The sequence below is a fragment of the Leptodactylus fuscus genome, chromosome 1 (genome assembly GCF_031893055.1).
Source record: "Leptodactylus fuscus isolate aLepFus1 chromosome 1, aLepFus1.hap2, whole genome shotgun sequence".
Classification (NCBI taxonomy): domain Eukaryota; kingdom Metazoa; phylum Chordata; class Amphibia; order Anura; family Leptodactylidae; genus Leptodactylus; species Leptodactylus fuscus.
This window is the reverse complement of record NC_134265.1, coordinates 35,619,905-35,637,882: the sequence shown is the minus strand read 5'-3', so window position 1 is coordinate 35,637,882 and position 17,978 is coordinate 35,619,905. Positions and strand designations below refer to the sequence as shown.

At 45.2% G+C, this 17,978-nt stretch overlaps 3 non-coding genes across 3 annotated transcripts; all 3 read right to left on the bottom strand.

The window, feature by feature from the left end:
• Positions 1 to 733: 733 nt before the first annotated feature.
• Positions 734 to 893, bottom strand: LOC142190746 (U1 spliceosomal RNA). The gene has a single exon (XR_012714424.1). It is a non-coding gene; the product is annotated as a U1 spliceosomal RNA (small nuclear RNA).
• A 9,097-nt stretch (positions 894 to 9,990) lies between these two features.
• On the bottom strand, positions 9,991 to 10,154 carry LOC142190694 (U1 spliceosomal RNA). Its single transcript, XR_012714376.1, has one exon. It is a non-coding gene; the product is annotated as a U1 spliceosomal RNA (small nuclear RNA).
• Positions 10,155 to 14,020: 3,866 nt separating this feature from the next.
• On the bottom strand, positions 14,021 to 14,184 carry LOC142190693 (U1 spliceosomal RNA). The gene has a single exon (XR_012714375.1). It is a non-coding gene; the product is annotated as a U1 spliceosomal RNA (small nuclear RNA).
• Between the last annotated feature and the right edge of the window lie 3,794 nt (positions 14,185 to 17,978).

Sequence of the window (17,978 nt, the reverse complement as noted above, 5' to 3'; positions counted from 1 at the left end):
CAGTGACAGTGACAAGAGGACATCCACTACGTATGGAGGAGAGAAGGTTTCACCAGAAACATAGAAGGGGATTCTTCACAGTAAGAACAGCGAGGCTCTGGAAGTCTCTGCCCCAGGAAGTGGTGATGGCGGATTCACTGAACAAGTTCAAAGTGGGCCTGGATGCCTTTCTTGAAGAGAAAAATATAATGGGTTATGGTCTCTAGATTTTAAGGACACGTTGATCCAGGGTTTTATACTGACTGCCAGATTTGGAGTCGGGAAGGAATTTTTTCCCCTGAAATAGGGCAATTGGCATGAGCCTCATGGGGGGTTTTGCCTTCCCCTGGATCAACACTGTAGGGGATTGTAGGGCTATAGGTTGGACTTGATGGACTCATGTCTTTATCCAACTTCATCTACTATGTAACTATGAATGGCAGGTATGGAAAGCGGCGGGTTCAGGCCTGAAGCGGAGAACTTGCTGCATCACCATAACAGTTGAAACTCTAACGTTCCAACGGTGTGACTGAATGAGTGGACTGTCGCTCATCCACTAGAGGGAGACAAAGGCCACCTGGAATGCTTTGCTTACACTGTGGCAGCGGCGGCAGCAGCAGCGTGCCTCTCTGCCAGCAACCCGGTTGCGATAGTCTAACCATCTGAGTGTACTGCACAGGTACGCAGCATCGAGCAACAAACTAGCAAGCGAGAGGAAGCAAGGAACGAGCACTGTCTTTCAACCAGAGAAAATCAGGGGAAAGCGCGAACGCAGTCCCCCACTACCACAAATTATGCAGTCGAGTTTCCCGCATTTGGGGAAATCGCAGGGGTCAGCACACCCGGAGTGCAATGGATGAGCCTCACCCTGGGAGAACCACCTTCATTTTTTTTTTTTTTTTTACAAAAAGTTTATTTACATAGACTTCAAAAAATACAGATATACAGATAACAAAAATACCCTACCAAGGGCAACGGTAACAATAAAACTGCACAACAGTCATGTACAGAAATCAAAGACAAAACATGGAATAACATCTGGTTAAGACAATTTTACTCAGATCCAGTCTTTCCACTTCTTCGTCTTCCAGACTCCCTCCGCATCCGATCCCGATCGTTTGCATTCCAACTTATACAGAAAGTATAGCTTGCTCAAAAATAAGCTTACACACTCTTCTTCCGATAAACATTCATGTCGAAACAAAAGCAGGTTACGGGCATCCCACAAGGTCTCTCTAATCAGAAAAGAAAAAACCCATACGAAACGATGCTGAGACGATGTGCTCAGACTGATTCCATAATAAAAAGTGAAAAAAGACATAGGAGACAGTCCCGATAATTCCTTAAACAGACGAGTTAAACGGTTGAAAACACTCTTTGTGAAAGAACAATCCCACAAGAGGTGATATATGGACTCTTCTTGTCCACATCCTTCTCTCAGACACCTGTCCGTACTGGCCAATCGTCTACGATACATAAATGCCCTGGTCGGAAGGGCGTTATGAAATGAGAGCCACGCCACCTGCTTCTGTTTAGACAGAACTGGAAGGGTTTGAAGGGTTTTCCATACTATCCCTGCCTGCATGCTGGATATGCCTGCGATCTCCGTAGAATATTCATGCTGCCTGTAGAGACCCTTCAGATGTAGTTTAGACATGGCTTGCAAGCCTAACCCTTTAAGGTTGTATGTCTCATAGAACTTTTGAAGTGTAAAGTAAAACCATGGTGGCACAAAGCTCCAGGGCTTTGTGCAATCCAAAACCTGCCATCCCCACTTACTGAAAAGCCAACCCCCTAAATATTTTGCCATCCCACTCGCCCATCTTCCTGAAAGAAAAACTTTGTGAAGCAGTAGCCAATAATGAAGCTGCGAAAGATAGATCAGATCAGGCATACCTAACCCTCCGTTTCGAGGAGTTTTAACACATTTACTCCTGGCTACCCTTTCCATGGACGAACCCCATAAAAAGACATAGAGCATTCTAGTCGTTTGTCGCAGCCAAAGTGACGAAGGTGGAAAAACACATGTGAGATATAATATCATCGGCAAAATTACTGCCTTTATAATTAAGACCTTCCCATACAATGAAAGTTGCCTCATCCTATAAAAATTAAGCTTCTTGGCGATGCGGAGACCTAGCTGTTGGAAGGAAAAATCCCCTTTTAAAGCCGGTTCAAAACGAACACCAAGGATATCCAGGCCCTCAGCACAATAAGTGAGCTGAGTGTCCCGAACCTCCTCCCTACCCGCAAAAACTGAATAATTAGACTTGGACCAGTTAATTGCCAATGCCGAGATAGAGCAAAAAATTCTTAAATGTAGCTTGGCTCGTTCCAAGTCTGCTCGCGAGGTAGATATGAACACAACATCGTCCATATAAGCTAAAACCTTCACAGCTAGGCCTCCCGCGCCTGGTATAAGGAAACCCTTTACAAACTTGTCTCTTATGATCGACAAGATCAGAGGTTCCATTACGCTAATAAACAGAATTGGGGATAGAGGGCACCCCTGTCTGACTCCAGAGGAAACGGGGAAATGAGTGCTAAGAAAACCATTCACCTGCACACAACTTGTGACTCCTGAGTACATGGCGGAAATTACCTTTCTCATCTGAATCGGTACTCCGAAAGCCTGCAAAACCTGAAATAAGAAACAGTGAGAGACGGAGTCATAGGCCTTCTGCAAATCTATGGAGGTCAATATCAAGGACTGTCCTCTAGACTGTGCGGTATGGATAATGTCCCTAATCAGCAAAAGATTCTCATGACTCCGTCTCCCTGGAATAGCACACGTCTGCGCAGGCGAAAACAAATCAGGCAAAACTGATTTCAGACGATTAGTAATAATTTTCGCTACCACTTTATAGTCAAAATTGAGCAAGGTGATAGGTCGCCAATTCTTAATATCCTTCCTATCCCCTTTTTTGTACAATAAGGTTATAACTCCCTGCTTCATAGATGGAGACAGAGTTCCTGAGGTAAAAATATACTGGATCATCTGCACAAAATAGAGGCCGACAATATCCCAAAACTGGAGATAAAACTCCTTACCTAATCCATCCAGACCTGGAGTTTTATTCGCCCTCATGGACTTAATAGTATTTAAAACTTCTCCTTCAGTTACAGGATCTGTCAAGGCCCCATCCTGCTCAGATGGAATCCGAGCCTCTATAACGGAGACATAGTCCGCCATCTCCACAGCGGAGGCTACATCCTTCTTAGCGTATAGCTGAGCATAGAACTCTCTAACAGTGTCTATCACCTGACTACCGTTTACTTCTGTTCCCCCCGAGTTATAGACACCCTGTATGACCGAACGCTGCTGACAGGCTTTCTTGAAGAAGAAGCGGGTGCATTTCTCCCCCTCCTCAACATGCTGCACCTTTGATCTAAAAATAATCCCCTTACCCTTCTCCTCCATATACTTATGAATTTGTTGTTTGGTCTCTTCTAACTCTTGAACCACTTCTATCCCTGCCTCCCTCATTTTAGTTAAGACCATCATTCTGTTCAATAAGATGTTATATGCCCTGCGACTCTTCCTTGCTACGTCCTTCCCATAAACCTTAAAAAAAGAAGCAGTTTGTTCCTTTACCCAGTCCCACCACAATAATATAGAGTCATACTGCCCCATCTGCGCTACCCAGGAATGAAGCTGTGTTGCGAACAACTGGCCCACATCAGGCCCCTGAAGTAATTGAGCATTAAGCTTCCAGAAACCTTTACCTCTGTCCGCCATTCCTGATAAATGCAGAACTGGCAAGAGACCTCTGTGATCCGAGAATCCTACTAGTACCTGTGAAAACCCCTGGATAGTAAAATGCGCTGTACACAAAATATAGTCAATCCTAGAGGAAACAGTTCCGCGGTCTGAAAAATACGTGAAGTGAGCTGCTGCATCATTCCACAATGCTGAAACATCTTGAAGCGCAAAGTCTTGAATGATAGTACACAATTCTTTTCCGATACTATCCAGAGGTGTAGCATTTGCCCCTGAGCGCCCCGACTGATCCGTGATACAGTTCAAGTCCCCCGCCACCACAGTGGGCATAGTTCCAGGAAGGAATAATTTCAAATAGGCCATAAACTGCACACGGTCCACTCTGCGCGCCGGGGCATAACAATTTAAAACACGTACATGCTGTCCTGCATAGTCTAAGTCCACTTGTTGTAGGCGACCTGGTACAAGCACCTTGTGCGAAAACACAGACAGGTACGGAGATTTCAGAAGAAGTCCCAGACCCGTACTCCGAGTCCCGTCAGACAGGACCCAAAACGCGGAACCATGAGACCACTCGTTCGGAGAAGGAAGTGTAGACAATGCGCATTCCTGCAACAGAACCAAATCTACAGGTAACGTAGCGACATAATCCAAAATGGCAGCTCTACGAATTTTTGAGGCCATGCCTCGAACATTAAGTGAGAGTAGACGGAGCATGGGAAACAGTTAAAAAGGAAAAAAAAAAACCATTGAAAAGAAAAGGGAAAACAAATCACGTCTGTTGGTCGGAGAACCCACAGACCGTTTTCAAATTGCCTACATCTTCCGCTTCCAAGAATGCTGTAGATGGTGAAATAGGACCCATATCTCCAGAGTTCCCTGATGCCAAAACCGCAAACCGATTTTGGGTCTCAGCCACAGTTGCTTGCTTCTTGCGAGGAGGACCCATAGACTTTTTGGTGGACCTGTGTCTGTTTTTAACTGTCTTGAACTCTGCAGAGCCATGAGCCTCTTGAGGGGTGGGACCAATAACTGTGCCAGAAGAGGAGGCGGAGTCCACTGTAGAAGTCAACCCCTCCATTGGTGAAGGAGCCACATTTGCCCAAACAATGTCTGGGCCAGTGTCCTCCTCTGTCTCTGACTGCATAGGTGAGAGGAACTCTTCTGCTTCCTGGTCAGAAAGAATGTCTGTGCTTGTCAACAACATGTCAGGTGTAGTAGATGCTGTACTAGCACTATCTGGGCATTCACCCTCCTGCTTCTCTTTCTGGACTGCCCCCTCTCCATGCAGCTTAGCTGGTACCAGAGCCATATGGGAGGTGTGTGGAGTCTCTTCCTGTTGCTGGCTCACAGCCCCCTTCTGCCCACCGGTCACAACAGTGAGGGAGAGTGCTGTGTTCAGGGACTTAGTCCCAGCATCCTGTGTGGCAGTGATGTCATTTGTGGGCATGGCCAGAAGCCTGGAACTTTCCTGAACAATGGCGGCGCCGGCCACCACCCTTCCCTGTGAGTCAGCCATGTGCTCAGATCCTGCAGCCTGCAATCCCCTTTGCTCCATAGCCTGCAGCTCCTCTTCTGCCAGGTCTGACGGATAGTACACTGGTCCCTGGTCTGGGCGAGCAGCATCAGCATAACTGCGCACAGTAAATTCTCCTCTGGGACAGTTCCTGGCAAGATGTGTTCTGAGCCCACACAAATCACACGCACGGGGCCGATCACATCTTGCTGCTTCATGCGCAGCACTGCCACAGTTTCTACACAATTTCCCCGTCGGGCACATGTCCTGTGTGTGGCCAAATCTATAACATGAGCGGCAATAGCGGGGCTGCCCAGGGTAGACCAAATACCCACGATTCCCCCCCAAAGAAAAGGAAGCGGGGGGGTGCTGCACTCCTCCAATCCCCTCTGGATCCGGTTTAAAACGGACCCAAAAACGGATCTTGCCGTTAGGGATCGCATAAGCATTTTTCAGCCTTTGTCCGCCCCTAACCATTGTGCAGTAACGTTGCAGAAAAGCCACAACATGTGCAGTCTCAGTAAAAGGATTGAATAAATGTATAGTCACCGGCTTGTCATCCATTTGGAACATGGGGATTAGGGTGAAACCCTTAAGCTCCTCCTCCTGCGCCAAAGTCCGGCATCGTTCGTAGATCTCCAAACACTCCGACTGAGTGACAAAAGTGACATCATAAATCCCTCGGGGTACGTTGTCCTGCAGACAATAAACATCTTGCGCGCGAAGTCTTAACAGCTTGAATAAAACACCATTCACAAATTTTCCAAGGGTCATTGATGTCCTCACTTCTGGCCCTGCCAGAAATCGTATGGTGTTCCGAATCCCGGAGACCTCCATGTTGATACGCACCCACCTCTTCACCCTAGAAAAGAACCACAATCATGGTATCTCCCCTGCCAGGTAAGTATGAGTTATTCACCGACTGCTAGGCCAGCGCCCCTCCCCCGCAGCCCTGCCGCATTGGGGAGGCATTGGCCCTTGGCCAACAGAAGTCCGCATGGTGCAATGCCACACCGCATGCGTTTTCCTCGGTAGGCGGCCGTAGCACAGGCTGCGCTCCATTCCTCGCCCCGACACCCCGCTGCCTGCATTCAAATGTTCCCGGCTAGGCATTTCCAAGATGCAGTGCAGCAAGGGCATTAGCATAAAACGAAAGGGGAGGGGGCGAATGGGTGGCGGCTTCCAGAAACCGAGCTCCGGCTGGGCAGCAGAGTCAGGCACGAGGCAGCTGCGTGCCTTTGGTTTACTTAAGCCGGGATGGCTCATTAGAATTAGAAGAGAAGATGGCTAGACGGTTGGAGGAGTGTTTAAACTAGGTACTGGGGGGAGAGGGTAACATGTAGAGGGCAAGATAGTGTAGAAATGGAAAGAGGGCTAGATACTGAAACTGGGGGTGGAGCAGGGGGTCGGGTTAGAGCAGTCAGTAGGCAGTGGAAGAGTAGGGAAGATAAATCTATGAAATGTATGCATACGAATGCCCGAAGTCTTACTAACAAGATGGAGGAACTAGAAGTGATGATGTTGGAAGACAATTATGACATGGTGGGGGGTAAGTGAGACATGGCTGGACTCTAGCTATGACTGGGCTGTAAATAAACAAGGGTACAGTATGTTTAGAAAGGAGCGTACAAATAAGAAAGGGGGAGGGGTTTGCTTATACGTAAAAAACGGCCTTAAGCCAGTCCTGCGTGAGGACATCTGGGAGGAAAATGATTATGTGGAGTCCTTATGGGTGGAGATTACGGGAGGAACAAAAAATAATAAAATACTGATAGGGGTTTGTTATAAATCTCCAAATATAATGGAAGAAGCTGAAAATGTACTAATAAAACAAATAGATGAGGCCGCAAAGCAGAATAAAGTCATTATTATGGGGGATTTCAACTACCCAGATATCAACTGGGAGGCAGAAACCTGCAGATCCAACAAAGGGAGCAGGTTCTTGTCAGTAATAAAAGACAATTACCTATCGCAACTAGTGCAGGACCCAACAAGAGGCCAGGCCCTTTTAGACCTAATTTTAACAAATGAACCTGACACACTATCAAAAGTGGAGGTTGGGGGACATCTGGGTAATAGTGACCATAACAGAATAAGTTTTCTTGTACACATTAAGAAGACGTTCATTAGAGGGGGTACAAAAACACTAAACTTCAGGAAGGCAAATTTTAACCAGCTGAGAGAGGAGCCTAGCAGCATAAACTGGGACAATGTCCTCAACGTGACGGGAACACAAACTAAATGGGACATCTTCAAAAATATACTAAATAAGAGCACTAGAAAACACATACCCTATGGGAATAAGCGGGCTAGAAATCATAGAAAACCAATATGGCTAACTAAAACAGTACAGAATGCAATGAGGGATAAAAAGGAAGCATTTAAAGTACTAAAACAAGAGAGTAGCGACACAGCATTAAAAAACTATAACAGAGAAAAATAAATTGTGCAAAAAACAAATAAAGGAGGCGAAGATTGAGGCTGAGAGAAAAATTGCCAAGGAAAGTAAAAGTAATCCAAAATTATTCTTCAATTACATAAATAATAAGAGAATAAAAACTGACAATGTCGGCACTCTCAAAAATAATCTGGGTGTAATGGTGGAGGAGGATGAGGAAAGAGCACAAGTATTAAATGCCTTCTTCTCTACAGTGTTTACACAAGAATATCCATTGGCCGGCAACATGATTAGGGGTAATGTTAACTCTCAATTAAATGTCACCTGCTTAACCCAGGAAGAAGTGCAGCGCCGCCTGCAAAACACTAAAATAGAGAAATCGCCCGGTCCAGATGGTATACACCCCCGAGTTCTGAGGGAATTAAGCATGGTCATAGATAGACCCTTGTATCTAATATTTAAGGATTCAGTAATGACTGGGTCTGTTCCACAGGATTGGCGAATAGCAAATGTGGTGCCAATTTTCAAAAAGGGGTGTAAAAGGGAACCTGGAAACTATAGGCCAGTAAGTTTAACTTCTGTGGTGGGAAAGATATTTGAGGGCTTTCTAAGAGATGCTATCCTGGGGTATCTCAATGTAAATAATCTTATAACACCCAATCAGCATGGGTTTATGAGGAATCGGTCCTGTCAGACTAATCTGATCAGCTTCTATGAGGAGGTCAGTTCAAGACTGGACATGGCTAATGCAGTAGACGTGGTGTACCTGGACTTTTCAAAGGCTTTTGATACTGTTCCAGATAAACGGTTGGGATGCAAAATGAGATTGTTGGGACTGGGGGGAAACATATGCATTTGGGTTAGCAACTGGCTCACTGATAGGAAACAGAGGGTACTTGTTAATGGTAAATATTCAGACGGGGCCACAGTCACCAGTGGGGTGCCGCAGGGGTCAGTATTAGGTCCTCTCTTGTTTAACATCTTTATTAATGACCTGGTAGAGGGTTTACAAAGCAGGGTGTCTATATTTGCAGATGATACTAAACTTTGTAGGGTAATCAATAATGAGGAGGATAGTAGAATATTACAAGGGGATCTAAGGAAACTGGAAGCATGGGCGGAGACTTGGCAAATGAAGTTTAATGTTGACAAATGTAAAGTAATGCACTTTGGGCGACGTAATAAAATGTATGACTATGTACTAAATAGTAAATTACTGGGTAAGACTGTCAATGAAAAAGACTTAGGGATTTTGGTGGACAGCAAGCTTACCTTTAATGACCAGTGTCAGGCAGCTGCTGCCAAGGCAAATAAAATTATGGGATGCATCAAAAGAGGTCTAGATTCTCATGACAAGGACATAGTTATGCCTCTATACAAATCACTGGTACGGCCACACTTAGAATATTGTGCACAATTTTGGGCCCCGATATACAAGAAAGACATACGTGAACTTGAAAAAGTGCAAAGACGGGCAACCAAAATGATTAGGGGAATGGGTGGACTGGAGTACAACGATAGATTAACAAACTTGGGGTTATTCAGCTTAGAGAAAAGACGTCTACGGGGAGATCTAATAACAATGTACAAATACATGAAGGGACAATACAAAGAACTTTCTAAGGATCTTTTTACTCCTAGGCCAGTGACAGTGACAAGAGGACATCCACTACGTATGGAGGAGAGAAGGTTTCACCAGAAACATAGAAGGGGATTCTTCACAGTAAGAACAGCGAGGCTCTGGAAGTCTCTGCCCCAGGAAGTGGTGATGGCGGATTCACTGAACAAGTTCAAAGTGGGCCTGGATGCCTTTCTTGAAGAGAAAAATATAATGGGTTATGGTCTCTAGATTTTAAGGACACGTTGATCCAGGGTTTTATACTGACTGCCAGATTTGGAGTCGGGAAGGAATTTTTTCCTCTGAAATAGGGCAATTGGCATGAGCCTCATGGGGGTTTTTGCCTTCCCCTGGATCAACACTGTAGGGGATTGTATGGCTATAGGTTGGACTTGATGGACTCATGTCTTTATCCAACTTCATCTACTATGTAACTATGAATGGCAGGTATGGAAAGCGGCGGGTTCAGGCCTGAAGCGGAGAACTTGCTGCATCACCATAACAGTTGAAACTCTAACGTTCCAACGGTGTGACTGAATGAGTGGACTGTCGCTCATCCACTAGAGGGAGACAAAGGCCACCTGGAATGCTTTGCTTACACTGTGGCAGCGGCGGCAGCAGCAGCGTGCCTCTCTGCCAGCAACCCGGTTGCGATAGTCTAACCATCTGAGTGTACTGCACAGGTACGCAGCATCGAGCAACAAACTAGCAAGCGAGAGGAAGCAAGGAACGAGCACTGTCTTTCAACCAGAGAAAATCAGGGGAAAGCGCGAACGCAGTCCCCCACTACCACAAATTATGCAGTCGAGTTTCCCGCATTTGGGGAAATCGCAGGGGTCAGCACACCCGGAGTGCAATGGATGAGCCTCACCCTGGGAGAACCACCTTCATGATCATGGTATCTCCCCTGCCAGGTAAGTATGAGTTATTCACCGACTGCTAGGCCAGCGCCCCTCCCCCGCAGCCCTGCCGCATTGGGGAGGCATTGGCCCTTGGCCAACAGAGGTCCGCATGGTGCAATGCCACACCGCATGCGTTTTCCTCGGTAGGCGGCCGTAGCACAGGCTGCGCTCCATTCCTCGCCCCGACACCCCGCTGCCTGCATTCAAATGTTCCCGGCTAGGCATTTCCAAGATGCAGTGCAGCAAGGGCATTAGCATAAAACGAAAGGGGAGGGGGCGAATGGGTGGCGGCTTCCAGAAACCGAGCTCCGGCTGGGCAGCAGAGTCAGGCACGAGGCAGCTGCGTGCCTTTGGTTTACTTAAGCCGGGATGGCTCATTAGAATTAGAAGAGAAGATGGCTAGACGGTTGGAGGAGTGTTTAAACTAGGTACTGGGGGGAGAGGGTAACATGTAGAGGGCAAGATAGTGTAGAAATGGAAAGAGGGCTAGATACTGAAACTGGGGGTGGAGCAGGGGGTCGGGTTAGAGCAGTCAGTAGGCAGTGGAAGAGTAGGGAAGATAAATCTATGAAATGTATGCATACGAATGCCCGAAGTCTTACTAACAAGATGGAGGAACTAGAAGTGATGATGTTGGAAGACAATTATGACATGGTGGGGGGTAAGTGAGACATGGCTGGACTCTAGCTATGACTGGGCTGTAAATAAACAAGGGTACAGTATGTTTAGAAAGGAGCGTACAAATAAGAAAGGGGGAGGGGTTTGCTTATACGTAAAAAACGGCCTTAAGCCAGTCCTGCGTGAGGACATCTGGGAGGAAAATGATTATGTGGAGTCCTTATGGGTGGAGATTACGGGAGGAACAAAAAATAATAAAATACTGATAGGGGTTTGTTATAAATCTCCAAATATAATGGAAGAAGCTGAAAATGTACTAATAAAACAAATAGATGAGGCCGCAAAGCAGAATAAAGTCATTATTATGGGGGATTTCAACTACCCAGATATCAACTGGGAGGCAGAAACCTGCAGATCCAACAAAGGGAGCAGGTTCTTGTCAGTAATAAAAGACAATTACCTATCGCAACTAGTGCAGGACCCAACAAGAGGCCAGGCCCTTTTAGACCTAATTTTAACAAATGAACCTGACACACTATCAAAAGTGGAGGTTGGGGGACATCTGGGTAATAGTGACCATAACAGAATAAGTTTTCTTGTACACATTAAGAAGACGTTCATTAGAGGGGGTACAAAAACACTAAACTTCAGGAAGGCAAATTTTAACCAGCTGAGAGAGGAGCCTAGCAGCATAAACTGGGACAATGTCCTCAACGTGACGGGAACACAAACTAAATGGGACATCTTCAAAAATATACTAAATAAGAGCACTAGAAAACACATACCCTATGGGAATAAGCGGGCTAGAAATCATAGAAAACCAATATGGCTAACTAAAACAGTACAGAATGCAATGAGGGATAAAAAGGAAGCATTTAAAGTACTAAAACAAGAGAGTAGCGACACAGCATTAAAAAACTATAACAGAGAAAAATAAATTGTGCAAAAAACAAATAAAGGAGGCGAAGATTGAGGCTGAGAGAAAAATTGCCAAGGAAAGTAAAAGTAATCCAAAATTATTCTTCAATTACATAAATAATAAGAGAATAAAAACTGACAATGTCGGCACTCTCAAAAATAATCTGGGTGTAATGGTGGAGGAGGATGAGGAAAGAGCACAAGTATTAAATGCCTTCTTCTCTACAGTGTTTACACAAGAATATCCATTGGCCGGCAACATGATTAGGGGTAATGTTAACTCTCAATTAAATGTCACCTGCTTAACCCAGGAAGAAGTGCAGCGCCGCCTGCAAAACACTAAAATAGAGAAATCGCCCGGTCCAGATGGTATACACCCCCGAGTTCTGAGGGAATTAAGCATGGTCATAGATAGACCCTTGTATCTAATATTTAAGGATTCAGTAATGACTGGGTCTGTTCCACAGGATTGGCGAATAGCAAATGTGGTGCCAATTTTCAAAAAGGGGTGTAAAAGGGAACCTGGAAACTATAGGCCAGTAAGTTTAACTTCTGTGGTGGGAAAGATATTTGAGGGCTTTCTAAGAGATGCTATCCTGGGGTATCTCAATGTAAATAATCTTATAACACCCAATCAGCATGGGTTTATGAGGAATCGGTCCTGTCAGACTAATCTGATCAGCTTCTATGAGGAGGTCAGTTCAAGACTGGACATGGCTAATGCAGTAGACGTGGTGTACCTGGACTTTTCAAAGGCTTTTGATACTGTTCCAGATAAACGGTTGGGATGCAAAATGAGATTGTTGGGACTGGGGGGAAACATATGCATTTGGGTTAGCAACTGGCTCACTGATAGGAAACAGAGGGTACTTGTTAATGGTAAATATTCAGACGGGGCCACAGTCACCAGTGGGGTGCCGCAGGGGTCAGTATTAGGTCCTCTCTTGTTTAACATCTTTATTAATGACCTGGTAGAGGGTTTACAAAGCAGGGTGTCTATATTTGCAGATGATACTAAACTTTGTAGGGTAATCAATAATGAGGAGGATAGTAGAATATTACAAGGGGATCTAAGGAAACTGGAAGCATGGGCGGAGACTTGGCAAATGAAGTTTAATGTTGACAAATGTAAAGTAATGCACTTTGGGCGACGTAATAAAATGTATGACTATGTACTAAATAGTAAATTACTGGGTAAGACTGTCAATGAAAAAGACTTAGGGATTTTGGTGGACAGCAAGCTTACCTTTAATGACCAGTGTCAGGCAGCTGCTGCCAAGGCAAATAAAATTATGGGATGCATCAAAAGAGGTCTAGATTCTCATGACAAGGACATAGTTATGCCTCTATACAAATCACTGGTACGGCCACACTTAGAATATTGTGCACAATTTTGGGCCCCGATATACAAGAAAGACATACGTGAACTTGAAAAAGTGCAAAGACGGGCAACCAAAATGATTAGGGGAATGGGTGGACTGGAGTACAACGATAGATTAACAAACTTGGGGTTATTCAGCTTAGAGAAAAGACGTCTACGGGGAGATCTAATAACAATGTACAAATACATGAAGGGACAATACAAAGAACTTTCTAAGGATCTTTTTACTCCTAGGCCAGTGACAGTGACAAGAGGACATCCACTACGTATGGAGGAGAGAAGGTTTCACCAGAAACATAGAAGGGGATTCTTCACAGTAAGAACAGCGAGGCTCTGGAAGTCTCTGCCCCAGGAAGTGGTGATGGCGGATTCACTGAACAAGTTCAAAGTGGGCCTGGATGCCTTTCTTGAAGAGAAAAATATAATGGGTTATGGTCTCTAGATTTTAAGGACACGTTGATCCAGGGTTTTATACTGACTGCCAGATTTGGAGTCGGGAAGGAATTTTTTCCTCTGAAATAGGGCAATTGGCATGAGCCTCATGGGGGTTTTTGCCTTCCCCTGGATCAACACTGTAGGGGATTGTAGGGCTATAGGTTGGACTTGATGGACTCATGTCTTTATCCAACTTCATCTACTATGTAACTATGAATGGCAGGTATGGAAAGCGGCGGGTTCAGGCCTGAAGCGGAGAACTTGCTGCATCACCATAACAGTTGAAACTCTAACGTTCCAACGGTGTGACTGAATGAGTGGACTGTCGCTCATCCACTAGAGGGAGACAAAGGCCACCTGGAATGCTTTGCTTACACTGTGGCAGCGGCGGCAGCAGCAGCGTGCCTCTCTGCCAGCAACCCGGTTGCGATAGTCTAACCATCTGAGTGTACTGCACAGGTACGCAGCATCGAGCAACAAACTAGCAAGCGAGAGGAAGCAAGGAACGAGCACTGTCTTTCAACCAGAGAAAATCAGGGGAAAGCGCGAACGCAGTCCCCCACTACCACAAATTATGCAGTCGAGTTTCCCGCATTTGGGGAAATCGCAGGGGTCAGCACACCCGGAGTGCAATGGATGAGCCTCACCCTGGGAGAACCACCTTCATGATCATGGTATCTCCCCTGCCAGGTAAGTATGAGTTATTCACCGACTGCTAGGCCAGCGCCCCTCCCCCGCAGCCCTGCCGCATTGGGGAGGCATTGGCCCTTGGCCAACAGAGGTCCGCATGGTGCAATGCCACACCGCATGCGTTTTCCTCGGTAGGCGGCCGTAGCACAGGCTGCGCTCCATTCCTCGCCCCGACACCCCGCTGCCTGCATTCAAATGTTCCCGGCTAGGCATTTCCAAGATGCAGTGCAGCAAGGGCATTAGCATAAAACGAAAGGGGAGGGGGCGAATGGGTGGCGGCTTCCAGAAACCGAGCTCCGGCTGGGCAGCAGAGTCAGGCACGAGGCAGCTGCGTGCCTTTGGTTTACTTAAGCCGGGATGGCTCATTAGAATTAGAAGAGAAGATGGCTAGACGGTTGGAGGAGTGTTTAAACTAGGTACTGGGGGGAGAGGGTAACATGTAGAGGGCAAGATAGTGTAGAAATGGAAAGAGGGCTAGATACTGAAACTGGGGGTGGAGCAGGGGGTCGGGTTAGAGCAGTCAGTAGGCAGTGGAAGAGTAGGGAAGATAAATCTATGAAATGTATGCATACGAATGCCCGAAGTCTTACTAACAAGATGGAGGAACTAGAAGTGATGATGTTGGAAGACAATTATGACATGGTGGGGGGTAAGTGAGACATGGCTGGACTCTAGCTATGACTGGGCTGTAAATAAACAAGGGTACAGTATGTTTAGAAAGGAGCGTACAAATAAGAAAGGGGGAGGGGTTTGCTTATACGTAAAAAACGGCCTTAAGCCAGTCCTGCGTGAGGACATCTGGGAGGAAAATGATTATGTGGAGTCCTTATGGGTGGAGATTACGGGAGGAACAAAAAATAATAAAATACTGATAGGGGTTTGTTATAAATCTCCAAATATAATGGAAGAAGCTGAAAATGTACTAATAAAACAAATAGATGAGGCCGCAAAGCAGAATAAAGTCATTATTATGGGGGATTTCAACTACCCAGATATCAACTGGGAGGCAGAAACCTGCAGATCCAACAAAGGGAGCAGGTTCTTGTCAGTAATAAAAGACAATTACCTATCGCAACTAGTGCAGGACCCAACAAGAGGCCAGGCCCTTTTAGACCTAATTTTAACAAATGAACCTGACACACTATCAAAAGTGGAGGTTGGGGGACATCTGGGTAATAGTGACCATAACAGAATAAGTTTTCTTGTACACATTAAGAAGACGTTCATTAGAGGGGGTACAAAAACACTAAACTTCAGGAAGGCAAATTTTAACCAGCTGAGAGAGGAGCCTAGCAGCATAAACTGGGACAATGTCCTCAACGTGACGGGAACACAAACTAAATGGGACATCTTCAAAAATATACTAAATAAGAGCACTAGAAAACACATACCCTATGGGAATAAGCGGGCTAGAAATCATAGAAAACCAATATGGCTAACTAAAACAGTACAGAATGCAATGAGGGATAAAAAGGAAGCATTTAAAGTACTAAAACAAGAGAGTAGCGACACAGCATTAAAAAACTATAACAGAGAAAAATAAATTGTGCAAAAAACAAATAAAGGAGGCGAAGATTGAGGCTGAGAGAAAAATTGCCAAGGAAAGTAAAAGTAATCCAAAATTATTCTTCAATTACATAAATAATAAGAGAATAAAAACTGACAATGTCGGCACTCTCAAAAATAATCTGGGTGTAATGGTGGAGGAGGATGAGGAAAGAGCACAAGTATTAAATGCCTTCTTCTCTACAGTGTTTACACAAGAATATCCATTGGCCGGCAACATGATTAGGGGTAATGTTAACTCTCAATTAAATGTCACCTGCTTAACCCAGGAAGAAGTGCAGCGCCGCCTGCAAAACACTAAAATAGAGAAATCGCCCGGTCCAGATGGTATACACCCCCGAGTTCTGAGGGAATTAAGCATGGTCATAGATAGACCCTTGTATCTAATATTTAAGGATTCAGTAATGACTGGGTCTGTTCCACAGGATTGGCGAATAGCAAATGTGGTGCCAATTTTCAAAAAGGGGTGTAAAAGGGAACCTGGAAACTATAGGCCAGTAAGTTTAACTTCTGTGGTGGGAAAGATATTTGAGGGCTTTCTAAGAGATGCTATCCTGGGGTATCTCAATGTAAATAATCTTATAACACCCAATCAGCATGGGTTTATGAGGAATCGGTCCTGTCAGACTAATCTGATCAGCTTCTATGAGGAGGTCAGTTCAAGACTGGACATGGCTAATGCAGTAGACGTGGTGTACCTGGACTTTTCAAAGGCTTTTGATACTGTTCCAGATAAACGGTTGGGATGCAAAATGAGATTGTTGGGACTGGGGGGAAACATATGCATTTGGGTTAGCAACTGGCTCACTGATAGGAAACAGAGGGTACTTGTTAATGGTAAATATTCAGACGGGGCCACAGTCACCAGTGGGGTGCCGCAGGGGTCAGTATTAGGTCCTCTCTTGTTTAACATCTTTATTAATGACCTGGTAGAGGGTTTACAAAGCAGGGTGTCTATATTTGCAGATGATACTAAACTTTGTAGGGTAATCAATAATGAGGAGGATAGTAGAATATTACAAGGGGATCTAAGGAAACTGGAAGCATGGGCGGAGACTTGGCAAATGAAGTTTAATGTTGACAAATGTAAAGTAATGCACTTTGGGCGACGTAATAAAATGTATGACTATGTACTAAATAGTAAATTACTGGGTAAGACTGTCAATGAAAAAGACTTAGGGATTTTGGTGGACAGCAAGCTTACCTTTAATGACCAGTGTCAGGCAGCTGCTGCCAAGGCAAATAAAATTATGGGATGCATCAAAAGAGGTCTAGATTCTCATGACAAGGACATAGTTATGCCTCTATACAAATCACTGGTACGGCCACACTTAGAATATTGTGCACAATTTTGGGCCCCGATATACAAGAAAGACATACGTGAACTTGAAAAAGTGCAAAGACGGGCAACCAAAATGATTAGGGGAATGGGTGGACTGGAGTACAACGATAGATTAACAAACTTGGGGTTATTCAGCTTAGAGAAAAGACGTCTACGGGGAGATCTAATAACAATGTACAAATACATGAAGGGACAATACAAAGAACTTTCTAAGGATCTTTTTACTCCTAGGCCAGTGACAGTGACAAGAGGACATCCACTACGTATGGAGGAGAGAAGGTTTCACCAGAAACATAGAAGGGGATTCTTCACAGTAAGAACAGCGAGGCTCTGGAAGTCTCTGCCCCAGGAAGTGGTGATGGCGGATTCACTGAACAAGTTCAAAGTGGGCCTGGATGCCTTTCTTGAAGAGAAAAATATAATGGGTTATGGTCTCTAGATTTTAAGGACACGTTGATCCAGGGTTTTATACTGACTGCCAGATTTGGAGTCGGGAAGGAATTTTTTCCTCTGAAATAGGGCAATTGGCATGAGCCTCATGGGGGTTTTTGCCTTCCCCTGGATCAACACTGTAGGGGATTGTAGGGCTATAGGTTGGACTTGATGGACTCATGTCTTTATCCAACTTCATCTACTATGTAACTATGAATGGCAGGTATGGAAAGCGGCGGGTTCAGGCCTGAAGCGGAGAACTTGCTGCATCACCATAACAGTTGAAACTCTAACGTTCCAACGGTGTGACTGAATGAGTGGACTGTCGCTCATCCACTAGAGGGAGACAAAGGCCACCTGGAATGCTTTGCTTACACTGTGGCAGCGGCGGCAGCAGCAGCGTGCCTCTCTGCCAGCAACCCGGTTGCGATAGTCTAACCATCTGAGTGTACTGCACAGGTA